This window comes from Excalfactoria chinensis, chromosome 17 (assembly GCF_039878825.1).
Source record: "Excalfactoria chinensis isolate bCotChi1 chromosome 17, bCotChi1.hap2, whole genome shotgun sequence".
Lineage (NCBI taxonomy): Eukaryota > Metazoa > Chordata > Aves > Galliformes > Phasianidae > Excalfactoria > Excalfactoria chinensis.
Genome location: NC_092841.1, coordinates 8,053,497 through 8,070,916, shown reverse-complemented (window position 1 = coordinate 8,070,916; position 17,420 = coordinate 8,053,497). Strand labels below are relative to the sequence as shown.

The window sequence follows — 17,420 nt, the reverse complement described above, 5'->3', positions numbered from 1 at the left end:
ATAGGGGATGTGGTGCTGGGATGTGAGAGGGGTTCTGTGGAGCTGCTGGGGTTGCTCCAACTATGGTGGTGTGTTCACAGTGCAGAATTTATTGCTGTAAGTATGCAAATGTGCCATGCAAACATATGCAAATCCTGATCTTTTATCAGCTGGCAAGATACGGTTAAACAGTGTAATCGGGAGGCCCAGCAGCCAGCAGAGGAGCGCTGCAGGGTAATGCCAGGGCTCAGCTGCCAGCAGCATGGGGTGGGAATGCTGCAGGTTGCCCTTATAGCAGCAGCAAGGAAGTGCTTTGCTTCATCGTTTAGCAAATGCAGTCATGCAATGAAGGAATGCCACCACTGGTGCTTTGGTTGACTCTCCTTGCAGCTCCAGGTGTGAGTGGGGGTGCACTGGCCATCAGCTCATATTGCTCCTGTACTGACTCATTTATCTTTTGGTGCTCATTCTCCAACACCACGTGGAAATGCTTGAGCAGCCACTCTAACCTTTGGGCTGCAATAATGAGCCTCACATGGCATCTGATTGGCAACATGTGGTCTAGGTCATTACTTTGCTTCAGCTGCTTGTTAGGCCCTGATCTCCATTTAATTTCAAGGTGAAACCAATGGGTTTCATGTTGAGGCTCCTTTGGTTCAGCGTGGATCTCACAGCTAAGCATAGGTCAGAGCTGTACTGACTCTTTCTGGCACTACCCCAGTGCTGCAGGGAATGGAGGTAATGTTCTGCTGTATGTGGACTCAGCTGGTGCATCTCTGGACTCAGTTGGAAGCAGGTGAGTCAATGTGCACCTTGAGACAATGTTTTGTGTCCTGGTTGTATGCTCCTAGGTTGTAGATTAGCCACTTGTAGGTGCAGATGGTTGAAGCTTTCCAGGTCAGCTTTGCATTTGGTTTTTCTCTGCCCTAATTGAGACCAGAAATCCAATTAGGCAATCATGTTGTCCTTTTTGAAGTCCCTGGCTGCAGCATCACGTCATCTGGGATGGTGGATGTTGTGCTGGTGATGTGACCAACCAGCAGCAGTGAGATTCTGCCCTGCTCTTGATTATGAGGCACAATTTTAAGGCTCATCCATTGCAACTCATGTCAGTGCACCATACTTTTCTGTTCCTATTAGAGACAGCAGATGTTCAAACAAGGGCTGCAGCGTGTGAAGCCTCCTTGCTGTTCCCTGTTGGGCAGGACTCGTGTTGGAGGGATGGCTGCTGCTTGAAGGGGCTCCTGTTGGTTTGCACAGATGCCGTGGATGAGGGGAGGAGAGGCACAGATTTGAGCAGCTCCCCAGCAGCTGCCCCTTTGAAAGTGGTATTTCCTTGACTTAGAGATCTCAGGGCCAGTGATGAGCAACCCTTGCTTGAGGAGCTCAGATTTTTTTGCATCTCTTTTCTCTCCTTGCATCTGGCCGTAGCAAAACAGGAAGTGGCACCAAATTAGCTCAGCATCTGAGCCTTCCAAAAGCCACAGCATGGCAATTGTAGGCACCACTTGTTGCTTTTTTCCTACCCTGCAGCTGCTGAGTGGTAGGGCAGCAGTTTGATTTGGTGTCAGCCTGCTTGCTGTTGGAGAAAGCAAGAAGGGGAAAGAAAACAAGGAAAGAGGTTTTAAGCTCAGGGCCTCTCACTGCATTGTTTTTTATCCTTTTCCCATCCTGGAAAAAGAATCAGAAATAGCTCAAAATGATGGAAACTGCACTGTCCAGCTTTTGATGCTTTTCCACCTTGTTAGGCAGGACAGACAAGTCTGTGAGTGTAACTGTTCTGATGGAGATGGGCTGCAGCCACAGCTGCAGGGGGTTAAGGATGAGGTTCTGGGCCCCTCACTACAAAAGACTTTTGAGGCCCTGGAGTGCATCAGGACTCCCAAGTCCTTTTCTTTAGCACTGCTCTCAGTGAGTTCCCCCATCCTGTTCTCACATCCGAGACTGCCCTGACCCAAGTGCAACACGCTGCTCTTGGCCTTGTTGAATCTCATTATGTTCTCATGTGCTCGCTTCTTAAGCCTGTCCAAGTCCCTCTAGATGACGTTCCTCCCTTCCACTGTGTTAGCTGCATCACTCAGCATAGCATCAGAAAGCTTGCTGAGGGTGCACTCAATCCCACTGTCTGTGCCATTGATAACGATGCTGAAGATCACCAGTTCCAAGATGGGTCCCTGGGAGGGGACACTGCTTGTGCCCTTGGACCTCCACCTGGACTTAGAGCCATTGACTGTAACCCTCTTACTATCACCATCCAACCAATTATGTATTCATTTCTTCAGCCTTGCGTTATGGTCAGTAAAATTCCCTTTGCCCCTGTGATCTGAGCCAGTACTTGTTTGCTTTTGGTTGTTCTCCAAACACACTTTGCTTCCTGATGCCTCCATTTCTGGGTGCTTCCTATTGAAGCATTACATTAAAATACAGTATAATTTAAATATAACCTCAGCATTTATTTGGGGCTGAAGGGGGCTGCTGTGATGGCATGGGGACCTGAGCCCCCCCATAGGACCTGCCTCCTCCCAGCCACTGCTGTCAACTCTGTGCAGCACTGGGCAGCTTGAACTGAGCGGAAGGACCGAATTCTTCTTCAGGCTTTCAATTAGCTTCTAATCCCTTCGCTCCCATAAAATCTCAGCTGCTGGCTGCTCCTCTTTGTGTGTCTGCAGCAGCCACGAAAGCCGCCTCTCTGAGCATCTGTCTGTGCCACTGAGGCTGAAACCAATCCCTGAGCCAATGGCCACACCTCTCCGCAAAGAACATGTAATTGCAAACTTCTTTTTTCTTCTTCTTTTCCCTTTCCTCCCATTCAACATGCAACAAGCCGACACCCGTCACCATCCTCAGCTCTGCTCTGATGCAAGCTTTTTCCACCTGGCCAAGTTGGGTGTTCAAAAATTATAAATAAATGCAAAAAGAGGAGGAAAAAAAAGGGGGGGTGGGGGGGAAAGGCTGTCGGTAGGGATATTTTTAAACACATGACACACAGGAGTGTGACACACTCGGTGTTCTCAGTGGGTGGGTGCAGTGTAACTGCATGTTGTTCTTGTCGCTGGGCCCAGCATTACAGGGAGGTGTGTTTGTTGCTGTGCCTGGTGACAGCGTGTGGCACTGCTGCGTGGTCCCAGTGAGGGGTGGGGACTGTGTGAGCACTGTGAGGATGCTGAGCGTCTGAGTACGGATGCTTTACTGCCTTGGTGTGCTCTGCTTTGCTTGAGAGCATTCAACCCAAGGTAGCTAGGACTGGCATTGCTGTTTGTTGGTGAGCATGGTGAGGTTGCTGAGCATCTATATATGGGTGCTTGATGTGTTTCATGTGGATATGTTTAACCAAGTTTTCTATATGTCCATCTGCCTGTGTCTGCTTGTCAAACCATGGGGCTGTTGGCTGGGCACCAGGAGGTTGCTCTGGGGACAGTGACTTTGGGGACCACTTGCAGAAGCACTGCTGAAGGTGGCAGAGGCTGATGCTGGCCAATATCTACCCATGAGCTGTCAGTTTTATAGCCCTATAAAAGGCAGCTGACAGCAGAGGTTCCGATTTCGGAGGCTCCAGCAGAGCTGGGAGGAGCTGTGTTGGTGCTGAGCCTTAGCGTGACGTTTGGAGGCAGAGCTGGGCTGGGATTCCCAGCATGCTGGGGGCAGGAGCTCGCTGCTTGCCTGCCTCTCCCTCTTGGGCACCATGTGCAGTGCCAGCCCAGGCCCCAGGGCTCCATGTGCTGCAGCACAGCGTGCAGAACAAACAGCACAGCTGCTCCACAGCTCTCCCCCCTGAGTGTAGGCTCTCTGTTTTGCTTTAGTTTGCTTTCTCTTCCCTGCATGTTTCTTGCCATGTCCACTCATGTGTTTCATTTTGGTAGGGATGTGTGTGCTTTTCTGGAGGTCGGCCAGGAGTTTTAGCTCAGGCTAGGCTCCTGCTCACTGCTTTCTGATGGGCAGTGCCAGAGGTGGGCAAGGCGGCACAGTGGAGCTGTGGGGCCAGCAGCAGCAGAATCCCTTAATTAAATCCTGAAGGTTCCAAATCAGGCTGTGATAAAGCTGGGGATGCACCATCCCCTCCTGGCTTTGTGTGGCACCATTACTCTCGTGCTTAATCTTAGGCAGACTGAGCCTGAGTTATGGGCTCAGAAAAACAGAGATATCCTCATTCTGGAGTAAGGCAGAGGCACACAGGAGAGGCTGTGGACCCAGGCAGAGGAGAATAAACCTTCTGAAGAAGTTGAATGTTTCTGAGGAGCTCACCTTGGATAGGTGCTCCCAAAGCTGGGAATCACAGGCTACTTATCCTGTGGCTCATCTCCACATGGCAGAGCTCAGCACATGGGACGTGGCTCCATCGCCCAGTCCCTGCACGTAGCCCAACTGGGTGCTGTGTGCTGCAATCAGGCATAAGAACGAAAGGCAGAGCCTGGTGCAAACCCTTCTGCTCAGATCTCCCTGTGGAGCTCCTGCGCCTGGGTCCCCCACCACGACCAAGGGATCCTGGCTCTTTTTTTATGGAGACTCCCCACCGAGGTAGACGCTAGTTAAAAGGTTACTGCCCAGCTGTGAAATATGTAGACAGGGTAACAGCTAAATGGCGGGGTGACCTCATATCTCATATTTATTGACTAAATGTGGCTTGAACTAGTCACCACCAGTAAAATAAACCACAGCCCCGAGTGCTGCAGGAATATTCCACGGCAGACAGACTCCTGACTCCTTGTCACACTTTCTTTCACTTGATTAAAAAGAACAAAAACCTTTTTAAATTTATTTATTTATTTTTCACTAATATTGCTTCATTTACATCACAGGGCCTGCAGAAACCCTTTCAGTGCAAGCTGACATATTTCCAATGAGAAGAGCTGGGGATCTCTCTGGTTTTATGCTGGAAGAGAGGGTAAGAACCATCCCTGTGTTGTTTGCTTTTGCCAGCACCCTCCTCAGCATGGGTGTGCAAGGGCTGATGTGTGAGGCTGTATCAGGGTCTGCACAAAGGCATCGTGGTTTAAAGGCAAAGTGAGAGGAGAAGTGACCTCATTTGGCATCAGTTACGTCTTCCTGAGCATCTCTGCTTGGGTTCTTCAATTCTGGCGAGCCATTTCTCATCACTTCAGAACAAAAATCCTGCAAAGTGTCTGCGCTATGCTCATTAGCTCACGGTCATCTGTGGTGCCCCAGGGGGGATGGCAGTGCCACAGTCACAGTGCTCTCAGCTGGAAAAGCCAGAGTGCATTGCAGGTGTTGCTATAACGTCCTGTCTGGGATTACTGTGCTGGTCAAAAGTTCTGTTGCAGTGTTTCCCTTTGGATATTTACATGTGCATGGAGGGTTGCTGAGTATTGGAAAAAAGACAGGCTTGGCACCAGGGTGGGATGCAGATGTTAAATCACCAGCTCACATCAGCTCAGGTTGTGCAGTAGCGTCTCAGCTGAGTTGTGAAGTGCTGCAGATGCATGGCTGTGGTGTCGGGATTGGCTGCAGGTTCCTAGGGATGTGCTGATACAGGGATGGGGCAAAAGCCCTTCTGCTCACAGCACTGGCACCTTGTGCTGATTGCTGTTGTTAGCATTCCAACGTGCAGATGGCTAATGAGAGTCAGAAGGGAGAGGGTTTTTTTGGCAAGTGTGGGTTTTCTACTGTTGAATAGCATTTTGAAAGGGAAATACGTATTATAATGTTATTATAAATGTCCTGACAAACACAGCACTACTGCATTTAGGGAAGCACTGTTGCAAATGGTGGAGCTTGACGGCTATTTTTAATCAGAAAAATGCCTCTATTGGTTGCTTGCTGCTATTACTTCTATCTATTTTTTATTTCTTTATCTATTTTTTTAAATTCCCTCTGTCCTTGCAGAGGAGGTTGATGTGATTTATCAGTGGTTCTTACTCTGCCCATGATGCACAGAGGCTAAAGGTGTTGCTGGGACGTGTTTGTGCTGTTCAGTTTCATCCATGCCTCTTGCAGCCCTGATTCTTCCATGCCGTAACACAACACCTTAGGGCTGGGGCAGCCGAACGTCCCCTGGCTTGGGCTGAGGCCATCGTGCTTCATGGTTTCCACCTGAGGCCATAAATCATGCTGGAGCTGGATTACAACTTCGGTTAGATCCACTGGCAGTTTTGCTATTTTCACTGAACCTTGCGATGATTTGGACGTGAGCTGAAGATTTATGCGTATTTGCAGAGCCCACGGTTCCAGGTCAGAGCTTGGACTGAGGCACTACCAGGGAATCATTGCTTCCCTGAACGTCTTTGGTGGCCTCTCTGAAGCGAGACGTTGCTAGGAAAACGCATCCAGAGCTCATCTCCCTGCTGAGCCTCCTCTGAGAAGTGCGAGACTCGATAAAAGGAGCCTGAAAATGCTGATACAAACATTGCTTGGGGAAATGTGCTCTGCTCTCATTCTTAACAAAGGCGACACTGGAGCCTGCTTGTAATAATGCCAGGAGGAGTGTATGGGCATGAGCAGGAAGTTAAAAGTGGAACAGAATATAGGTTTTATTTTCCTTTTTCTCGTGCAGTCAGGAGTGCTGGATGGCTGCGATGGCAGAGGAAGCCCAACTCCCTGTCCCTAATACCAGGATCAATGGGGTGACGTGTTACCAATGCTTGCACCAGGTTAGTGTCCATCAGAATGTTCTTTCCCAGGGGAACCTAAGTCTCAGGAAAGGCTCTTTGGATAACCCGGTCCCTCTGTTCCTCCTGGACTTTGCTGTATGGGCCCTCGATGCAATACACATCATCCTGTAACTGTCCATTATCCATCAGGTTCCTTTCTGTATTTACCCAGATGTTGCTGTCAGAGCTCAGACCATGGGTGAGGTCATGTTTTGCTGCATGGGCAGGAGGGTCACGGCTGCACCCCCAGGAGTGCTATGATCATGGACAGTGCGTCTCCCATGCAGTGCCCCATGGCTCGCATGTGCTGACCTGCATACGCACACTCTAGCACTGACCAATCTCCAGAGCTGCTCTGGAGGAATCAGAACTGTAACAATATGGCAGTAAAAATTAATGAAAAGCCATCATTAAAAAAAAAAAAAAGAAAAAAAAAAGCCATGGAAAAGCAGTTATTTATTTATACCTGGGGAACTAGGAATAATACACCTGCTTCGTAGGGATGGCTGGCATAAAGCTGGCATTGCATAGTGGTACTTAATAATTTTTTTTACCACACTTTATAGGCTCTTTCCTGCAATTAATGCTAAATAAAATCAACATTTCTCCAACTTGCATTTCTGGCTCTCATTAACTCCCTTCATGCCATTCACCATCTCTTTCCCTCTTGATATCTTTAGTTCTTTTGTGTTTTTCTTCTCAATGTTTTTTTCACTCTTCAATTCTTCATAGTGTCTGTATTCTTACTTGGTCACCTCATTTTTTTTTTTCTCTCCTATCTCCGACACTTCTGAGCATCCTCACCTGTGTGCAGAGATCCAGGAGCACCAGACAGGACTGGGTATCCCTGGATGCAGCACCCCAGGTTGGGCTGGATATGACGGAAAGGTGGGAAGATCGTGCAGCACCCTGGGGTAAGGCTGCTCTGAGCTTTTGCAGGGGCTGTGGTCTTATATCCAGCAGCTGTGAAGGGCTGAGTGCATTGCCACAATGTCTGGCAGCAGTTTCCTGCCCGAGACCTGCTTCCTTGCTGTGAGCCTGCTCGTTGCCTCCACACATCCATATCAGAGGTGGCAGCAGTTAGTTACTATATGTCTCTGGAATCTGACTAATCTCAACTCGAACATAGTATTAATAATTTAATATTCCCTTGCATCTAACATTTTCTTGCCTCCCACATAGCCCGATTAAAGGGTCAGAGATTTGCCTCAAATAATATTATCTTATTGGTTTTCAACTCTGCTCTTTAACCTTTCCAGATCTTCCTGTTAAAGAACATGGAGGGGAAAAATGCAGCAAGCTCTCATCAGAAAACAGGAACCTGTGAAGCCCTTCATTGGAGGGGGATCCCTCAGCGCTGGATTTGGGATGTAAGTGGTTGCAGTGGCCTAAGTCTGTCCTTACTGGAAGTCCTCTTTTTATCTCTGTTGTTTAGCATGAGTCAGTCTGTCCTTGCTGCTGTTCTCTTGTCTGCCCAACCTGAGCCAGAGTTACTGCCAGCCAAATGAAATGCTTTTCATGCATCCTCGCTGTCTTCAAGAGGCTCTAGTTTGTCATGATGAGGCGAAAGGCCTAATTTTGGCACCGCTCTTTAATAGTTGTCTTGCTTGGTCTCTGAGTTTCTCCATCTTCAAAATAGGGCTGACCCTAATTGCTTATTTGCAATGTATTTCCAGACGCGTGGCTGTAAAGTGTATGAAAAAAAAAAAGGGCATTGTTATTATGAAACAGTCAGGAAAAAAAATTAATAGATTCATATAACTGCACAGTCATTAAAACAAACCGTATGTGGATGGAAGAGACCAGAGCTGAATAAACCTTGAGCAAACACAGCCTTTCACAATGAAACACAAACTGGTTTTAATCAGCGGTGCCAAATAAGTTTTATTTTCCAAGGTTTCGTTTTTCCACCATCTCCCTCCTTTGCTATTATCAACTGCAGAAGGCGATCATTGCCTGACTTCTGCTCTTAATGAGAATCATTTGTAAGCAACAACAACGTGCTCTGTCAGGACTCAGGCTGCTTTCAGCTCTGCTAGGATCTCAGCCACCCTTTGTGAGCACATCAGTTTGTCTGTAGATCTTAGACAAAACTGGGTCTAGGCTCCATCAGATAGGATAGAGAGCTGCCAACCACCACCTTGCATTCTCCTTCTCTAGGCAAGCCATGAAGCTCTTTTCTGTTATGCTTCAACCAAGGTTTTTCTTGTGCTTGTTTGAGAGGCGAAAATAGCTTTCTGCTAGGAGGCTGATGAGGTTACACAGACTGAGCTGAGCAGCCTGGAGGAAGAGATGGGAGAAAATGGTCCAGCCACCTCCTTGCTGATTCTCACGTAACTTTTAGGAGGAGCTGTAATGTCTGTTTGCCAGTTGGTTTGTAGGCAGTAAATTCAGGGAGATGTCTTGCAATGAGATCTGTGGAAGGAGGTTTTTAGGTGACACATGCATCAGTCTGGGAAGCCTCCAGTCTGTGCTGCTTTCCCTCGCTGGAACACATGAGCATGGCCCTGGTGATGCCATCAGACCATGGGAACATGAACTAGACTCAGGGATAATGTGCAGGTTGTTGGTAGCTGTGAAAGGTTGTGTAACAATGGCAGAAGTTTGTGTGTGTATATCTATTTGCAGTCTTGTCCCCTGCTAACAAGTCTAGTTCCAGATCAGTAATGATTATTTTTTCACCTTCATCTTTGTAGGTTCATTGGGATGTAAGAGTATTTTGTTCTTAACTAAGCTAAGTCCATCAGTCTGCATCTGCTGCTGGCAAAGGCTATGCACTGATGCACGTTAACTTTAAAGCAACTGCCAGCTTCTGGTGATGCTGAATTCTCTGTTTTGCAGCCCAGCTGGGCAATGCATATGTGCTAAAAGTGGTGATCTTAGGTTCAAACCTAGCCCAGCCTGAGGTTCCTAACAGTAGCACAGACATTTGCTGTCAACGAATACTCACAAATGGTGATGACAGTGCCCTAAGGCAATTTCCTTCTAATGCTGCTTGAGACGATGAGTGACTCATAGAAGCTTAGAAGTTTCCTCTGGGTACTTTGGCTGGGTGGGATGCCCTACTGATGCTCTGAGGTTCTTGTATTTAGGCAGGATTTGGTGTCCTGTCGGCCTGGCAGATGAGCAGTGGTTGAGCAAGAGACAAGGGAAAGGCTGGGACAAAGATCTGAGCTGATGACGCAGCAGTGAGATGAGTTCTAAACTTTGCAACAGAACAACATATTCCTCTCCTCAGAATTTCTGCTTTTTTGTTGTTGTTGTTGTTGTTTTTTAAATTTATGGCACTTCTGTAGACAAAAACTGTTTCCCATATATCCCCCAGGTTTTTGGCAAAGGGAGCAGGGCAGGCAGTGAGGAGCAGCATAACCCAACCCCATACCCACTGCTTGTCTGCAAGGAGATCTAGCAGCTCTTGAACCAGTGGCCAACAGTGTCACTTGCAGATATTTCTCCCTATGAGCTCATGCATCAGCAGCACATCACCAAGGACTGTTCCCTGCAGCAGACGAGCCATCAGCCACTCACTGAACGTGTCAGCAATCAGGTTGTTATGTATATGCCCCATCCAAAGTGACTCCAGTGTTGCTCATTGCTTTTACTCTTTCCATTCAACTCGGTGCAGCTTGTGGTGTTCTGCCATGAAATGTTACCAGGGGGAAAAACACTCAGCTCTCTGCAAAATTAGTTTTGCCATCAATATATTCTATTAAAAATATCGGTCTCTCCAAACTGAAAATATTTTGCTTTTTCCATTGCTGCAGCTTTATCCCATTTTCCCGTGGTATAAATAGAAATGGGGTGGTGACTTATTTATTTTTTAAACCCTGGGTTCTTGTTTTGTGAAAAGACAGAAATTTGCCAGGAGGTAAACACATCTGGCAAAAGCTTCACTCGCTAAGAAGTCATCTGACTTGGAAGGATATTTCCCTAGAGAATATGAGAACATATCAGATCAACTCTGCAAAGGAACGGCCTTCTTCACTCAGTAAGTGGCAGAAAGGAAATGATTTAACACGGCTCCAAATCTGCAGCTTATAATATTCCTGTTGATCTCAGGCCGGTGGTTCCCCTTTTCTTTCTCATGCTTGGCTCCTTACTCTCTCACTGAGTTCAGCTTTGCAAAACTCTTCTTTTGCCATCTTACACCCAGAAAAGGTGATCAGCACCAGTAATATTCCACTTTATGACAGGCTTTGTAATAAATAAGAAATAAAAGTAGTGATAGTATTATTCACTGGCGCACACGTAGTAGCTGTAGTTTAAAGTTTGGTGTAGGAAAGAGCTGTGGGTTTTCTTTTGGTGATGCATCCTTAAGACTGTCTGTGTTATGCTTTTGCTGTAATTAAATTATTGCTTATAAGAACTTTTGCTTGGTCAAAAAGAAAGGGAAAAAAAACAACACAATTATAATAATTCCATTTCAGTGTTTTCCATACGATCCCGGCCAAGTTGGCCAATAACTAAGGCAAGGAACAGGGGGGGAAAAAAAGGTATGTATTGTATACTCACTTAAAACTTGGCTAGAAATTACCTTTTATTGTCTAATTTTTTTTTCCATGCCCAACTTGGCTACTGGAGACAAACCCATTGCCAAGTTTCTGTAGCGCGTTATTTTCCTACATATGATGTGTTCAAAAACACTTTCAAATGCTTACCTCCAAGCGTCCTACAAGGGTTTTGCACGGGTCTGGTGATGTGGATGCTGGTGTTTCAAAGATAGATATGTTTTGCCTGTGTTTTCCCCCCCTCCCGTCCCTTATTCGACCCAGCATGGAATGCTCTCCAAATGGGCTGAGCTAGGAAATGAAGTGAAGGCAGTGTTGTGATGGTAATGTAAACCTCCTTTTGGAGGGACCCCAGGCATCACACAGGCCCCTGCTTGGAGCACAGTGACATTGGTCAGTGGCACTCAGTCCCCACCTGGGTCATGGCAATGTACCCTATGCTGAGCATCTCAATGGCTTTAAAGGCAAAACTTAAGGGAGTGATGCCAACTTAGAGCTTAAAGTAGGCTCTTGAAGAGAAAAGACCAAAGACTGACTCTTCATTTACATGCTGGTACTGGGTTGCATATTTAACTCTGTGCTCAGTTGGGATTCACTTGGTATCTTAAATGTAGGTCAAAAAAGAGTCGACTTGGAAGAAAAGAGAAGGAGAAGAAATGGCGAGAGGAAAGGCCATGTGCAGTGTGCAACACACAGATGGCTCCTTAGCGCTAGGACATGTGGCAGAATCCGAGCTCATCTGACAGTTTGTTTGCACGATGCAAAGCTCTTTCAGGGACTGCTGAGCCTCTGAAAGTATCTGGGTGCATTCTGCAGGATGTTCACACTTTGCTGACCTTGCAGAAGCCTTGAACAAATTGCAATTTCTCATCTACTTTTGCAAACTGGGAGGTTTAGCGCAATGCTGCGATAGGATGGGTGGGGATACAACCAAACATTCTACTGTTTGCCAGGTGTCTAAAACCAGACTCCCAAGCTTGCCAAGGGGCATTTTGTAGATCCCACCTTGCCTTGCATCTCAGCAGGGGCAGCAAAACTCAACAGAAGACCCCTGTGGCTCAGCTTGTACCTTTCTCCTGCTGAAAGACTGTGAAGAAAGCAAGGATGAAGCAACTGCAAGATTTGTTGGAACTGGATCCCCATGGATCAGAACGTGAATAACACCTCCATCCCCTCCCAAGCCTTTCAGACCTGACCTTTCACAATCACCATTTCCTGACCAGTGACTCCAAAGAAAATAGAGCTGTTAGTTGGTATTTAATGGAAATCTGCACAAAACTTGTCAAAATACACCACCATGCCCATCAGATGCCTGGGACAAGACCTCTACAGTAGTTTCCAGAAACCTACTGCAATTACTTACATTTTAAATTATCTTTAATTGTGGCATGTGAGCTACAGAAACATTTCTCCTCACTCTGAAGCAAGACCTCGCTATTAAGAGTCACCCCCTAATTGCAGCTCTAATGGGGAGCTGGGGCAGGTCAGCACCAGGGTTAGCACAGGGCGAGGCGAGAGCAGCTGCAGAGCACAGGGAAGTGGAGGTGATGCAGCACAACAGTTGTGGTGGTGCAGCAGCTTGGAGTGTTAGCTTCTTAGCAAATTTAATTACCCCACCAGATGTTCTAATCCAATCTTCCTGCCCATCCCCTGCCAGCAAATGTGACTTTTCTCTGTGTGTTTTTGTGTACTCATAGGATGGCTTGGGTTGGGGAAGGGACCTTAAGAATCATCCCAATTGCCATGGAGTTTGTCTAGAATAAACTCAATGAGTTGCTTCTTGGGCTTTTCTTTTGCAGGAACTGAGCATCTTTTTGCTATCCAAGTGATTACTCAGGTCTGAGTGTGGCTGCACACACGCTTGGTATATGTGGGATTGAACTGAATCAGACTGAACTCATAGATTGACATGGATGTCAAAGAGGGTGCAAGACTGATGAAAAATAGATGAGGTGGTGGTGCAAATCTGCTCAAGAGCTGAATGACAACTGTTAGCCTGGCAATGCTGAATTCAAGCAGTCCCTGTCAAGAGTGTGAGAGATGCTGCACCAGATTTTCTGGGGCTGTTTGCAAATTGACCTAATGTTCCTGTTGACACAAAACCTTGGAAGCGCAGCTAAGAGCAACATTGCTGAACATGCCTGATTTGCTCACAGATTGTGGTCAGATGTGAGCATGAAAGCAAATACTTGCTGCCTATGCATCTAGGAGAGGAGAAAATAGTCAATTAACCATGGACCCAGATGCATGACATTACCTTCCAGGAGCAGATGTGCAGCGCAGGGAACGAACCGATGTGGGGAGAAGTTTCCTCAGTCAGTGACTTGTTTTTTGGTTCAGTGAGAACTCTGGATGTGCACATGCAACACGTTGACTGCATGGAAAAAATCTCCATCTCTCTTCTTTCCTTAGCATGAAAAAGAAAACCCACAAATCACAGGAGTCTCAAACTGCTCTTTGTTAAAGCACCACTTGAACAATTTGCTTAGTTTTTACCACTTACTGCATTAATTGCTGCTTTTCTTCCCTTCAGCCCCATCCTATTCCCCAGGCAGAGAGCATTCGGACTTGTCCCAAGCACAGCTTTAGCCACACACCTGTGGGATGGAAACAGGCAGAGCAAACAATGAAACAAGGCCGTTTATAAAGCCTTCAATACATCAGGCAGGGAGAAGAGCCCAAGTTTCCATGTCAAGGCCTAAACAGACCAGAATGACGTGAAACACATGGAAAATATGGAAAATGTGGAATAAGTAATAAAATTATAAATAAAACAAATACAATAAATTGGGAATGCAGTTTTACTCATAATGATTTGTGTTCCTAGTAACCCAAGACTCACTTACCTTTGAAAACGAGCATGTTTTTCCAGTGGGGAGCAGAATGCAGGTGATGGGGCTGCACAGGGCACTGGACCAACCAGAGGCAGAGGTGGGAACCAGGAGGCAGGAGACCAGGGCTGCAGCATGTCTATGTGAGCCCTTTCTGTGACCAGGGCTTGCATCAGGACCTCAGGAAATTCATGTAATCAGATGGTGGTTAACATTAGTGCAGGAATTTTGGCCAGAAGTGAATCTTGGCTTGTTCTGGGCTGAGAAATTCACGCCGGTGTTGTTACCCAGCTGCAGTTCTCTTGTGTTTCTTTGTCTCCTGTGCTTGTCTGGGTGTTGGTGACAGCAGTCAGCACATCCCTCAGTGAATGGGGTCACCTGGTGATATCCGGCTCTGGTGGGTTGAGGCTTCTGGGCTGTCCTTGCTATCACGCTGATCCTTGGGCTGTGGGATTGCGCTGCTCTCATTAAACACTTCTAATGAGGCTCTCTGCGATAACTTTATGTTCTTTCAGCTCCACAAAGGAATGCTCAAAAGTTGACTCTGGAAGAAAAGTAAAAAAGCAAATGGTGATGGGGTTGGACACAGCTGCCTCCACCTCAATTAATTAGGCACCAATTTAGATATATTAAATTGGGATTCCATTCCACTTTGGCAAAAGCCAAGAATAAGCTTTAAATTCATGACTAGGAGCCTGAAGAACTTATACTCAAAAGGGCAGCAGAAAAGTGAAGCAACGTGCCCAGGGTGCTTCCGAGAACCAAAGCCTGCACATAAAGCAAGCTAGAGTCCTGCTGCAGATACTGTGCCACGGTCCCAGATGATTAAATGCTGAATTATCCCTTTGCTGTACATCAACACCTTGGAAAAGTCTCCTTTGATGCCACTGTGATGAGCTGGTTTGCTGTGCTGGCATAATAATGTGCTATGAGGAAAGTATGAATTGCAGCTGTTCTTCAAGGTAAAAGATTTGAGTTTCTATTTCCCTCTGCTATTGGGACCGATATGGGTCTGACCGGCCACTATATGGTGAAAAAGTCCCTCTGTGTGCCAGTATTGAAAACTGTTTGTGCATTAGCTGGAGACTTTGCCAGCGAAATAATATCATCCCCTTTGTTTATTATACTGAAACTCGATAAAAGAGGGGGGAAAAAAAAAAAAAATCCATCTGTGGTGTGAAATGAATGTTCTCGTCTGGGCTTCAGGATGCAGCCGTGAGCAATGAATGGCTGTGGCTCCACCAGCATCCTATGGCACAACCACAGCACAGGGCTGCAGAGGGACCCCAGCCCCACACCACCAATGGGGACGATCCCCTTTGGGGTGCTCCTATTAAGAGCGTGGCTGTCCATGCTGCACGCTGGTTTTCCCAGCAAGGCACGTTCAGTTCTAAGTCCCACAGCACTTGAAATATTCCCACCACCCCCAGTATTTGTCTGGAAAAGTGACCATACATTGGCAGCTATTTCTGGCTCCAAGGTAGCATTGCAAATTAACACGTTTTCTGTTAAGAAAAACCCTGAACCAAGCAAAGCATCCTTCTCAAATGAGAAAAGCAGCTCGTGTGTGTTGTTAACAGGCTTGCAAAAGTTGAAAGAACCACTTTACAAGAAGTTACATATTAAAAAAATCAGAGCAAAGCAAAACCAAGAACAAAACCCCTAAGCTCAACACAGCTCCTGTACAAGAAAAGGATATAAAGCAACATGCATGGCTGAAATACCATGCAATTCCAAAAGTATCAAACAGCAAAGGAGAGGAGAAAGCCTTAGTAAGTCTATGGGGGCTTTGGGACAGTCCTCCCCATTTTACTTCACATCAGGAAGCATTGGCACAGAGGGTTTCTATGTTATGACAGGGGATCTATGCGTTAATGCAATAGGAATTGTAATAACTGCAACAACAATAAACACCAACAGAAACAAAGGCAAAAATTCAGCACAATGTGACACACACAACCCAAAGGAACAGCCAGTGCCCAGGGATGCCCTCGTGCTGCTTTGGGTGCAGGATCAAGCCAGCAGTAGGTATGTCCCCAGCACAGGACCCTGCCCAGCCCAGGACCACTGCAACCCTTGTGGGGGTTCTCAGAGACTTCCACAGCATTGGTGGAAGCTACATAATGTTCTCATGCTCATGGTCCCATCACTCATGTCTACTCCTTTTGGCCCTGTTTGCTGCTTGAATAAACGTGCAGCTGCTGATGCTGAGCTTGAGCAGAAAGCTGAAGGATTTACATCCAGCTGGGGAGAGGTTTATAACAGAGCAGCAGATCCTGCTGCTGGGGATGCATCCTCCTCTACTTCCTCCCTCCAACACTGCAGAGCTAATGATGCTAAAGACACTGAAGAGCAAAAGATGCTATTGCTTGGAGGACCCATTTCAGCTCTTCAGCCAAATCCCACCCAGGCCACAGGCTGCAGGCACAGCCCATCTGGGATGTCAGTGCCAGCAGTGAGTGCAGGCTGAGTGTAATGCTAAAACAGGATGAAAAATATAGCAACAATAGCAGAGTGGCACAAACCCTGGCTACAGCAAATGAGAACAAAGCCAAATACAGAAACTGTAGTCACATAAACAAAGGAAGAAAACTGCTTACCTTTGGAAGGCCTCTGCTATGTAGGAATCTCCAGTGAGATACCCTCACTTCCACTGCCAACCCTTAAATGAAGGCTGGGAAGGGGTAGATCCTGGCTCCACCTCTTCTGGTCACTCAGGGGGATTGTATACACCTGAGCTCCCCAGGATCAGCCCTGCCTTCCCACCAGGTGCTCAATCACTGCTTCAGGCTGTGACTTAGCATTTCCACTGCACTGAGGATGAGCATTGCTCTGTATATTTTATTCCCTGACATCTCTGTTCTATTAACTTAGGCCCCAACACAAATACACATCCATGGCAGTGCTCACCTGCTGCAGCAGTGTACTCTGAAGTGCTTCTATTTGGCTGAACAGGGTGATTCCGTACAACTTCTGAATTCAAGAAAGGTAAATTATGGCTGCATTTTTCTGTGCTTGGTTTATAATGGACAGGGAGAGGCTGTGCTTAGGCTCCTAGCTGAAATCATGAAGAACCAGTCCCTTTCCCAACCCTTATTGGTCCCTGGAATGAGGCAGAGCCCTCTTTGGAGTTCCACCACCGATGCGTTGCCTGGTAGAAGTTAGGCATTAAAAACTAAATCCCCACCAAGCCCAGAGATCAATAACAGGTCACAGAAATCCACAACAGCAGCAATGCTCAGAGGGCTGCCCTATGCCTGCTGTGCTGGATGCTGGATGCTCTCCCATTCCCCAGTCATCAGCTCTCACTCAAGCTGCCTTTATTTAAGTGTTTGGTGCTTCACAGATTACTTCCAGGCCCCTCAAGGGTAGAAAGTCTTTTTACCTCCTCCGGCCCCGAGACCGTTCCAACAGCTGTAACTATTTCATTTTTAATTTACTTGATACAACTTGTCTCTGCTTAATCCATCAGGACAACGTTGAGGGTTCCTGACCCA

The 17,420-nt window shown here is 46.8% G+C and overlaps 2 long non-coding RNA genes across 2 annotated transcripts; one reads left to right on the top strand and one right to left on the bottom strand.

The window, feature by feature from the left end:
* The first annotated feature begins 645 nt into the window (after positions 1-645).
* On the top strand, positions 646-10,940 carry LOC140260039 (uncharacterized). Its single transcript, XR_011905490.1, has 6 exons — positions 646-775; positions 4,776-4,861; positions 6,488-6,584; positions 7,380-7,498; positions 7,844-7,954; positions 9,910-10,940. It is a non-coding gene; the product is annotated as an uncharacterized lncRNA (long non-coding RNA).
* Positions 10,941-11,550: 610 nt separating this feature from the next.
* On the bottom strand, positions 11,551-16,548 carry LOC140260038 (uncharacterized). The gene is made up of 5 exons (XR_011905489.1): positions 16,524-16,548; positions 13,939-14,467; positions 13,596-13,689; positions 13,350-13,499; positions 11,551-12,179 (listed from the first exon to the last, which is right to left on the bottom strand). It is a non-coding gene; the product is annotated as an uncharacterized lncRNA (long non-coding RNA).
* Between the last annotated feature and the right edge of the window lie 872 nt (positions 16,549-17,420).